This window comes from Salmo trutta, chromosome 7 (genome assembly GCF_901001165.1).
Source record: "Salmo trutta chromosome 7, fSalTru1.1, whole genome shotgun sequence".
NCBI lineage: Eukaryota > Metazoa > Chordata > Actinopteri > Salmoniformes > Salmonidae > Salmo > Salmo trutta.
The window spans coordinates 14,450,132-14,462,354 of record NC_042963.1 but is presented as its reverse complement, the minus strand read 5'-3'; positions in this window follow the sequence as shown (position 1 = coordinate 14,462,354).

Below are 12,223 nucleotides of genomic sequence, written 5' to 3'. Positions count from 1 at the left end.
GTCAATGTGTAGTTCATACATGCATAATCTATGAGAAAATCTTACCTCAATTAGCCACTGAAAGTGACTGTTTTCTTTTCCTTACATTTCCCACCATGTGGGCCAGACCCCTAGCAATTCAAGTTCTAGCCAATGAGCTTCAGCTAGCAAGAGGCCTGCCCAGCGTTATCCAATGAGATTACAGGGTGTGCCCAACTGCTCAGTGTACACAGTAGAGTGATAGAGAGAGAAACGACGTGGTGTACATATCTGCACATATGAGATGTAGTATGCCATTTTAGGGGGCCACTTTTGGCTCATGAGTGCTACTTTCAGAACTATTGGCTAAAAAGTATACAAAAGTACCGGAGAATCTCTTTAAGTGCCAAATAAAGTAACAGCGTTGACGTAACAGGTTGATTTCTTCTTAAATCAGCCATAACTCCCCTTGTGACAGGGGGAATGGAAGTTTGCTGTTTTGTATTTCGCGCCATGCTATTTCACTGGCTGTTGAATAGTGTGGGACGGTCACGTCCCACCTTGCCCAGAGAAGTTAAAGGGTAGGAAGCAAGTGTGGTCAAAGACTTAGTAAGTTAGTTGTAGTCACAATCTAGTTACCGATAAGTACAAACATATTTACATTTTTGGGTTATTACAGATTTATGAAGTTATTTCCGGATAACTTCTAAACTACCCACAATGCACTATTTCTCAATGTTATATGGAGAATCTACTCTGTGCTACCGAGTTTGTATGCTAGCTCGGTAGCTAGCTCTTGCTGTGGGCTCAAAATTGTGTAGTACCTCGTCTGTTCTCCTTTTTGTTTTGTCAACTTTTCAGCATGTTCTCTGTGAAGTAGGCTACGGGAGTTTTGTAACTTTTTACACTTTGGCTTAGTGCTAGCACGTTGACATCTGAAATCTATCTATTTTGGATTTCGACCCGTCTCCCACTCACTTTGGTTGCTAACTCAGCCTGCACTCTTTTATAGGTTTTACCATCGGATGGGCTCCAACCATCAATCTGTAAGTCTCTGCTCTCTCTTTGCTTTTAATCTACAGTTATGTTTTAGCTGTGTTGTAACTGCATTCTTTGGAATTCTGATCGGTTTTATGTAATAACTCCTAAAATAGAAAAGAGAGGTGTAACTTTGCATTGGAACTTTTGATGCAAATACTAATGCAATTCCATGTGTTACATGTGGTTACGTTTATGCTACCTACTTTATTCGATATAAGTGTCTTTTAAAATTCAATATTGGTGCACAATTTCTACATTATCAAAAGGACGCAAAAGGCACTTATTTCGTGGAACGACCCAAACGTTGTATACGTCAGCTCAGTCGTAAATTACTTTTAAATGTCAAGCTCGCTACAATGCGCAATCAGATTGAATCCCAGCCTTACACATTGTTGACACCTTAGCGAATCTAGGAGAGCATTTATCTCAAACCCTGATAGTGTGATCCATTTCTCACCAATTTTCATACAATTCATATTTACAGCTTCAAATTGTCAGTTACTTTTGACCCAGTATATATTATCGCAGGAGATTATTTCTACTCTACAGTAACCTGAATCATTATGGCCGAAGATTTTTCACGTTTAATATTTTCTCACCTCACGGCCGCATAGGCAGACGAACAGAAATGGATTTGTCTAGTGAAGTTGACCAGGTGTTTAATATCCTGGTGTCTCACACTCCTTGAGGGGCCAATCCTTCCGTTATGATGTCCCCTTCATATTATTATTACCTGCGAGAGAGAGAGAGAGCGAGAGAGAGAGAAAAAGAGCAAGAGAGAAAGTGTGTGAGAGAGAGAAACGTAGAGAAAATTATAACACTGGCACCCCAGTGATCCATGTAAAATTGAACAATAACTCAATCAGTTCAATTCTGATTGACCACCGGACACACTTTTACAGTCTAGAATAAATAAGCCCGGTAGAGGATACTTGTGTGGAATAGAAAAGATGATTTTATCACCTGTGTCTTTCTCGTCTGATGTGTCTGTATAAACCTATAGGCTTTTATTTGTCCCTCAACTGTGGCCCTTGTTCAAGATGCTGAGAAAAATAAAGCAATGCAGTGAATCCGGATGTGATCCTGGTGGTTGTGTCATTGACACAGCCGCACCGGTGGACCGGTGGGGGACTGAGGTGTCAGATAATAGGGCCTCTGTCTATACTGCACCGTGAGGTGAGTTTCCAGGCTGCCTTTCACACCTAGGCCCGTTAGAGTATTCAACATGTGTTAAGTGATAAGGGTAATCTGGAGACATTTGTCAGTTTGCCCATAAAAAACAAGAGCTGCCTATAAAAAGTATTGCAGCACAGCGTGTTGATACAATTGTTTATTTTTGTTTCAGGACTCTAAACAGTGACTGTTGAATACACATACCTAACCACTCCTGCAGCGGAACAGTCATGTTTTTGACTTCAACAGGGTTGGGTTGAATGGGGCCCATAGACTGGAGGACTGGGGGGTCTTTGGGAAGTTTACAAACACGCAGTATATGTTCACCACCTTCTGGGGGACCGTTTTTTGTGTCGATAAATGGGGCCATTGCTACGTACATCTGGAAAGGACTGAGTGTTTCTTATTGTCAACTCTACAGAGAATTCAGGCTCTGAGTTTGGTGGTTCTTCAAAGGGTTCTCCTATGGGGACAGCTGAAGAATCCTTTTAGATTCTAGAGTGTATTCTTAAGTTCCAGTTATTGTCGCTAGTCAACTTTCAGTGGACACCTTTTTATTAGTTACCCCTTCTGTTTGAGCAACGTTACTTGGTTCAGATATTTGAGTGTTCAAAATACACTTTTGTGGTAGAGTTTGCCACTGACATCCACCCCGAGGGGTTAAAAGATTGGTGGAATCATTTTGAAAGCTGCATACACACAGGCGAATCATTTTTTTTAAAAGCCAAGGACTTTAAGTTGGAAGCATTTGTGTAAAACCTTACATGGGAGATGCTAGATGCTGTACATGTACAAAGGCAAATCTCTTTGTCATTTCAAAGCATTATGATATCAAGGTGGCATCTGGCAATACAAAAGCAGTAGTCAAAGAGTTGATCGGTACCGCTATGGTGGTGGAGGAGGTTGATGAAAAGGGTCCTCCGGGTAGTATGGTTTATTTTAATTTTTTAGCTGGGCAAGTCAGTGAAGAACAAATACTTATTTACAATGACAGCCTACCCCGGCTAAACCCTGATGACGCTGGGCCAATTGTGAATCGCCCCAGTTGTGATACAGCCCAGGATTGAGCCAGGGTCTGTAGTGACGCCTCCAGCATTGAGATGACGTGCCTTAGACCACTGTGCCACTCGGGAGCCCCAAGGGTGAGTCTTGTAGACGTGCAACTGCGAGAGTTAGAACTAAAGGCAAAGTTGGAGCAACAGAAATTAGAGCTCGAGCACAGGGAAAGACAAGATGAGCGTGCAGACAAAGAACGAGAACGTGCAGCCAGACTAGGACAAGAAGAACGTGCACATGCCAATTTGATTAAAAGAGATGGAGCTGGAAACATGACAAAGGGAGATAGATCTGGAAGCAATCCAAATCCAGTCAGGCCATCCTGCACCCTCATGTTTGATATTGGTCGGAACAACCAGCTTGTACAGCGAAAGGCTGATGACCACAAGATACACTACATGACCAAAAGTATGTGGACACCTGCTCGTCGAACAACACTGATTTTATATGGATCAGACATTGTTTTTATTGATCTGTTTGTCAGTGTTAGTAGAGTAGGCTACCCTGTCATTTTTGTAGTAAATGTACGCGCACTTGGGTGTCCCGTACCATAAGAATTTACATCTACTTTCACTTAACTGAATATAATGACTGTGCATTGAAAAACTAAGACACCCCCCATGTAGTCGATACATAGTTTGTTATAGAAAATATTCCTCTTTACAGAAATAGGCTAATGGATTTGTCTGTTTGGTCCAGACAATGCTCTAACACACTTTTTTGGGGTTGGGAGAAGTGTGCAGACAGAATTTCATTGACAGGTTAAGCAGCATTTCCCAACTATCCCAAACAACCCCGTCATTCAACAAGGGTGCAAAGTTGGGTCAAAGCCATGCATGACATCATCTTTGAAACAGAAGTGAGAAATAAAAGAACAGGCAAATATGACTTTAATATAAAAAAAAATCAATGTACAGTTTAAAAGTATAGTTAATACAATTTAAACTTAATACAAAATAATAACAAAAGTATATTACTGGTAATGTCATGAATTGAAATGAGAACACATCCAGATATCTCAGTATTGTCTGGATAAGTTCTGTTTAACAGCAGAGTAAGTAATTGTATGCATATGTCAACTACACTCTGACTATCAGCTTTTTAATGCACAGAGACAGAGACCTTTATGTTACAATGACTTTTGACACTAACCCTCCCTCACATGTGTGCCTATCTCCAGTTCACACCTGTGTTGACCCCCGACCAGGTGGGTAGGGGTCGTTAATCAGGTTTTGAGGGGTTACAGTAGGTATTGGCCATTCACAGACAGTGACAGGTGACACTCAAAACCAGCTCAACACAACAGTGTCAAGTTAACTGTGGGTCAGTGCCCTGTCCTGCTCCCTCACATCACATTGCATATAAAACAAGCAGTCATCTGGAATAGCCAGCAGCACCCTCAATTAGAATGGCCCATCTCACTAAAGGTCAATCTTTTTTTATATAATAATGTCTTTACTGGGCAAGACTGGATGTATAAAATAAGCCAATGTTCCCAGAAATGTTGTCTTTGTTGGTTTTCTGGGACGTAACAGTTTCCAATTTCTAGCAAACAAGGCGTTAGCCACCTGGGGCTAAAACACTGCAGGGCTACAATGTCAGATGACGTCACCAAAATCAATTCTCCTTTGGAGAGCGACATTTTTCATTCTTCGTCTAGGGCTGAAGAGACAACCAACTTAATTGAGCTCCCGAGGCTGCAGTCCTGTTGTCATGGAACTGTTAGGCCAGCGCTCATAATCTTTTCCCTTAATTATGACACACTGAGCTCTAGAATGTCATAACATCAAACTGTTGCGTTATGAAAACGCTATTAAGCAGCAAAGTCGCTAGCACTAGTCTTTGTTTTCCCAGTAGGTACTGTAGTGTGCACTTGACCTTCAGTATTAGCATCCATTAGTGTGGAGCGAAGCGATTGACAAATTAATGCAATGAGAATGGCAGCACTCAAAATGGACGTCTCCTATTAACACGTCTCTATCCCATTCATCCTCTCATAAAGGAGGGAGGGAGGTAGATACTGTAGAATCAGTGATTGCTATAATGAGACATGAATAACCAAGTGGTCTCGGGGGAAAGCCTGACCCACACTATAAAATGAGGTGAAGTGAAGTCATAGCTGGGCTTGTGTTGTGATTGACACGTGAGCAGCCTGCCACTAGCTCATGAAGAGCAGGGCTGAGGACTGAGGACGATGCTGCATGTGTCCGCCAACATTACCACGTGTCACTAATATGTCCATCCAAACTGGTAATGTCGGTCTGTGGCACCAGACCAAGTTCCACCTGGCATTAGATGAGGAAGGTGTGGGCATGTTATTGCCTTTCACCTCACATTTATTTCACAGAGTCTTGACTAATGAGCACATTTGCCATTTGTTTTCTGTCTTTTCTGACATTTCGGTGAATGCTCTTTCGGCCTCATTTTAACTCAAGCGCCTTCCTTTCATGAATAATTGATGGTCCACCGAGCGAGCAGAAGGGAGGAGTGGACGAACACCCCAGTTACACACACACACACACACACACACACACACACACACACACACACACACACACACACACACACACACACACACACACACACACACACACACCTTATCTAAGACATGAGTCACCTGCCGCTATTTCAACCCTCCTTCCCTCCATCCCTCCATGGAGGAAATAGCTTCTAATTAAACTGGGGCAAAGATGGGGGTCACTGTTAGTTTCCTGGAGAAGACAGAGGAGGAGATGAAATGAGTTCCACATGCTGCCTCAGCCTTGTTTGGGAGCTACAGGGGGTCCTACATGGGTCCTACAGTCCCTGGGCTCCAGGGCCAACGCTACACACCTGCAGGGTTGTACATAAAAGCCAATGGCATCATAATACCTATCATTTACAGAAGTAAAAATCACATTTTTCCCCCTGTTGCGCTCTAAAACACAGACCCCTCACCCTGTAGATTTGTATTGATATTTGATCAAATCACCAACATCATGGTCACTGAGGCAGCAGTTATACAATGTCTTACATCTATGATCTATGTTGTGAGCTTGTATGTTGTTAGCAAACTTGAGGACCCCACTATGAGCTGTTGTATAATTCAGAGAGGGAGAAATTCCTTTTCATGTCTTTGAAGTGCTTGTAAAACCCTGCCAGCTAATGACATGGAAGCCCTGCTACTGTCGTTTACAGACCAATGTGGGCAGCCATAAAAAGCCTCTGTGAAAGTTTTATCACACTAACCAACTGGGACGATGTTCAAAGGAAAGAGGAAGCTAAGATAGACGTTGACAACTCAGACATACACTACATGACCAAGAGTATGTGGACACCTGCTCGTCAAACATCTCATTCCAAAATCATGGCCATTAATATGGAGTTGGTCCCCTCTTTGCTGTTATAACAGCCTCCAATCAAATTCTTCCCCACTGATATTAACAAGCCATTTCTGCATGGACCTCGCTTAGTGCACAGTGGCATTGTCATGCTGAAACAGGAAAGGGCTTTCCCCAAACTGTTGCCACAAAGTCGGAAGCACAAAATCATCTAGAATTTCATTCTGTGCTGTGGCGTTAAGATTTCCCTTCACTGGAACTAAGGGGCCTAGCCCGAACCACGAAAAACGGCCCCAGACTATTATTCCTCCTCCACCAAACTTTACAGTTCGCAATATGCAGTGGAGCAGGTAGCGTTCTCCTGGCATCCACCGAACCCAGATTCATCTGTTGGACTGCCAGATGGTGAAGTGTGATTTGTCACTCCAGAGAACAAGATTTCACTGCTCCAGAGTCCAACGGCAGCGAGCTTTACACCACTCCAGCTGACGCTTGGAATTGCGCGTGGTGATCTTAGGCTTGTTTGTGGCTGCCATGGAAACCAATTTCATGAAGACCCAGACGAACAGTTCTTGTGCTGACGTTGCTTCCAGAGGAAGTATGGAGAGTGTTGCAACTGAGTGCTTCCAGAGTCTTGCAACTGCACTTCAGCACTTGGTTTTTCCGTTCTGTGAGCTTGTTTGGCCTACCACTTCGCGGCTGAGCTGTTGTTGCTCCTAGACATTTCCACTTCACAATAACAGCACGTACAGTTTACCCGGTCACCTCTAGCATGGCAAACATTTTACTTGTTGGAAAGGTGTTATCCTATGACCCTGCCACGTTGAAAGTCAATGAGCTCTTCAGTAAGGCTATTCTACTGCCAATGTTTGTCTATGGAGATTGCATAGCTGGGTGCTCGATTGTATACACCTGTCAGCAATGGGTGTGGTTGAAATAGTCTAATCCACTAATTTGAAGGGTGTCCACATAGTTTTGTATACAGTACCAGTCAAAAGGTTGGACACACCTACTCATTCAAGGGTTTTTCTTAATTTTCTTATTTTCTACATTGTAGAATAATAGGGAAGACATCAAAACTATGAAAAATGAGAAAGAGAAAAGTAGTTTCTTCTTGAGGGAGCATTCCAGCCCATTAAGTCTCTGGTTCGGACTGCTGTATCTCCTAAACAAGAACTTGGATCAGATGTGTATGAACCCTTTGTTTCAATCAATCAAATGTATTTACAAAGCCCTTTTTACATCAGCAGCGTGCTTATACAGAAACCCAGTCTTAAACCCTGAACAGCAAGTAATGCAGATATAAGAGCACAGTGGCTAGGAAAAACTCCCATGAAAGGCAGGAACCAAGGAAGAAACGCAGAGAGGAACCAGGCTCTGAGGGGTGGCCAGTCCTCTTTTGGCTGTGCCGGGTGGAGATTATAAGGGTACATGGCCATTAAGGCCAGATTGTTCTTCAAGATGTTCAAACATTCACAGATGACCAGCAGGGTCAAATAATAATCACAGTGGTGGTTTAGGGTGCAACAAGTCAGCACCTCAGGAGTAAATATCAGTTGGCTTTTCATAGCCGAGCATTCGGAGGTCGAGATAGCAGGTGTGGTAGAGAGAGAGAGGAAGAGTCGAAAATAACAGGTCCGGGACAAGGTAACACGTCCATAGCCGCATGCAGAACAGTTGAAACTGGAGCAGCAGCATGACCAGGTGGACTGGAGAGAGCCAGGAGTCATCAGGCCAGTTAGACCTGAGGCATGGTCCTAGGTCTCAGGTCCTCTGGGAGGGGAGGGAGAGAGAGAATTAGAGGGTGTATACTTAAGTTCACACAGTACACCAGATAAGATAGGAAAATTACACCAGATCTAAGACTGACATTAGCCCCCCCGGCACATAGACTATTGCAGCATAGATACTGAAGGCATCAGGAGGGGTTGGGGGACACTGTGGCCCCATCCGACGATGCACCCGGACATGGCCAACCAGGCCGGATATAATCCCACCCGCTTTGCCAAAGCACAGCCCCCACACCACCAGAGGGATAAACAGACCACCAACTTTCTACCCTGTGACAAGACTGAGTATAACCCACAAAGATCTCTTCCACCACACAAGCCCGAGGGGGCGCAAGACTGGACAGGAAGATCAGTGACTCAACCCACTCAAGTCGAGTACAGCACAAAAAAGCATGGCATGACATGACACACCCCTCCTAGAGACGGCATGGAAGAGCACTAGTAAGCCAGAGACTTAGCCCCCTTAATTTTTTATTTTACTTAACTAGGCAAGTCAGTTAAGAACAAATTCTTATTTTCAATGACGGCCTAGGAACAGTGGGTTAACTGCCTTGTTCAGGGGCAGAACCACAGTTTTTTTTTAGCTTGTCAGTTTGGGGATTCAATGCAACCTTTTGGTTACTAATCCAATGCTCTAACTACTAGGCTACCTGCCGCCCCTAGGTTACTTTCTGGAGGGAGTCTGGAAGGGCATCTAGGGATCTTTGGGTTGTCCGAGAATTTATAGCGCAGCTTTTGATTCTCCTTGGTTGGGGTCTGAGCAGTTTATTTATTGCGATTGCAAACATAATAAAATGGTGATTTGATAGTTCAGGATTATGAGGAAAAACATTTATACACCCAATATTAATTCTATGGGACAGAACTAGATCCAGGGTATAACTGTGGCAATGTGTAGGTCCGAAGACATGTTGGACAAAACCCACTGAGTTGATGATAGCTCCGAAAGCCTTTTGGAGTGGGTCTGTGGATTTTTCCATGTGAATATTGTAGTCACCAAAAATATGATTATTATCTACAAGGTCTGAAAGGAATTCAGGGAACTCAGTGAAGAAGACTATATATGCCACAGGATGCCTGTAAACAGTAGCTCTAAAAAGTGATTGAGTAGGCTGCATAGATTTCATGACTAGAAGCTTAAAAGACGAAAACACAGGCTTCGGCGACTCAGACCCCGTAACGGGTGCAGGAGAGACCTGAGAAGGCTCGCGCTTTGACTCCGACTCCTTGCTTAAATGGGGAGAACCGGTTGCAAGTTTCTGTTGGCTGAATTAGCGACACCGGCTTAGCATGCCAACAGCATTTCTTTCCAGAAGCCTTGATAAAATTGTCCATCTTTGGGGACTGTGTGGACTGTGTGCGAAGGATTTATACTACTATTTGTACTTCCTGGTGGCACAGACACTTTTTCATCCTTTCCTACATTTAAATTGCCTAACGATTGCTTCTGAAGCTGTGCTTGCAACTCGGCTATCCTCACCATAAGCCGATAGCTATCCTGCATATTATGAGTACATCGACTGCAATTTGATGGCATAGCGTTAATGATACTACTCAGCTTTTTTTGGATGGTGGAACTCCTGTTGAACCGTGTCCAGATAAAGCGTCCGGGATGAAAAAGTTGAATGAAAAAAGTTGAGCGAGGAAAAACTAAGACGTTGGTAAATGTGTTAAATGCAGAGTTTGGATTAAACAGTTATTAAAAGTAAAAAAAATTAAACGTTTGGCAGGTAGCTAAGTAGTATAGCAGTACTGTGACAATGAGTTTCAAACGGGTTCATGTCTCTGCAGAGTGGCGACACAAAGCAGCCGGTGAAGATACTGAGACACTGGGGCAGCCCAGTCCTTCATTTTGGAGGGTGTTTTGCCTTTGTATGATACTTCAGCAACTGGTTACAGTGTGTTAGTACAAAGCATGGAGATGTGTTGCATAGAAGTTCCTGTGTATAATGTGTAACTTGTGTCTGATCTTATTTCGGGTTCGGTTGTCGTTGAAGTGAGGCCTACCAGTGGGTCTCATTCATTTTGGGAAACAATTTGGCTGGTGGGAAGGTCATTCCAAATCCTGTTGTTTGTAAAGAACCCAGAGTAGAGGAACCTGATGGGTTTTCAGAAAACTACCCTAGAGTGTTAGCACGTGCAACAGCACATGCTGCTATGTCTAAGAAAGTCTCCAGGAGCAAGTCCAGTTTTGAGGAGGATGTCAGCGATCCCACCATGGTCAAACTGTCCGAGACATTTATGGGTGATCCTGATTTTGCTGAACCTCTTGAGCAGTGGTGGAAAAAGTACCCAATTTTCATACTATTTATCTGGTCAATATGTGTCACGATTGTCGTTGTAACCATACTCAGACTAAGGCGCAGCGTACGTAGAGTTCCACATCTTTATTAACCTGTTAGGGCTAGGGGGCAGTATTTACACGGCCTGATAAAAAACGTACCCGATTTAATCTGGTTATTACTACTGCCCAGAAACTAGAATATGCATATAATTATTGGCTTTGGATAGAAAACACCCTAAAGTTTCTAAAACTGTTTGAATGGTGAACTGTGAGTATAACAGAACTCATATGGCAGGCAAAAACCTGAGAAGATTCTGTACAGGAAGTGTCCTCTCTGACCATTCCTTGGGCTTCTTGGCTCTGTTTATTGAAAACTTAGGATCTTTGCTCTAACGTGACACTTCCTACGGCTCCCATAGGCTCTCAGAACCCGGGAAAAAGCTGAATGATGTAATTCCAGCCCCTGGCTGAAAAACATTAGCACCTTTGGTAAGTGGTCTATCAGAGGACAATCAGACTGAGGCACGTGCACGAGGCGACACCATGTTTTTATTTTCTCTCTCTTTGTACTAAAACACAGATTCCCAGTCGGAATATTATCGCTTTTTTTACGAGAAAAATGGCATAAAAATTGTTTTTAAAACAGCGGTTGACATGCTTCGAAGTACGGTAATGGAATATTTATTATTTACCCTTCGGATAGTGTCTTGAACGCACGAACAAAACAGAGGATATTTGAACATAACTATAGATTATTTTGAACCAAACCAACATTTGTTATTGAAGTAGAAGTCCTGGGAGTGCATTCTGACGAAGAACAGCAAAGGTAATAACATTTTTCTTATAGTAAATCTGACTTTGGTGAGGGCCAAACTTGGTGGGTGTCTAAATAGCTAGCCCTGTGATGCCGGGCTATCTACTTAGCACATTTTGCAATATTCTTTCACCGAAAAGCTATTTTAAAATCAGACATAGCGAGTGCATAGAGGAGTTCTGTATCTATAATTCTTAAAATAATTGTTATGTTTTTTGTGAACGTTTATCGTGAGTAATTTAGTAAATTCACCGGAAGTTTGCGGGGGTTATGCTAGTTCTGAACGTCACATGCTAATGTAAAAAGCTGGTTTTTGATATAAATATGAACTTGATTGAACAAAACATGTATTGTATAACATAATGTCCTAGGGGTGTCATCTGATGAAGATCATCAAAGGTTAGTGCTGCATTTAGCTGTGGTTTTGTTTTTTGTGACATTATATGCTAGCTTGAAAAATGGGTGTCTGATTATTTCTGGCTGGGTACTCTGCTGACATAATCTAATGTTTTGCTTTCGTTGTAAAGCCTTTTTGAAATCGGACAGTGTGGTTAGATTAACGAGAGTCTTGTCTTTAAAATGCTGTAAAATAGTCATATGTTTGAGAAATTGAAGTAATAGCATTTCTAAGGTATTTGAATAACACGCCACAGGATTCCACTGGCTGTTACGTAGGTGGTCCGATTTCGTCCCACATACCCTAGAGAGGTTAAATGAAACTCACAAAAACAATAAAGAGCAACGAACACGTGAAGCTATGGAGTGCTCACAGGCAACTCCACATAAA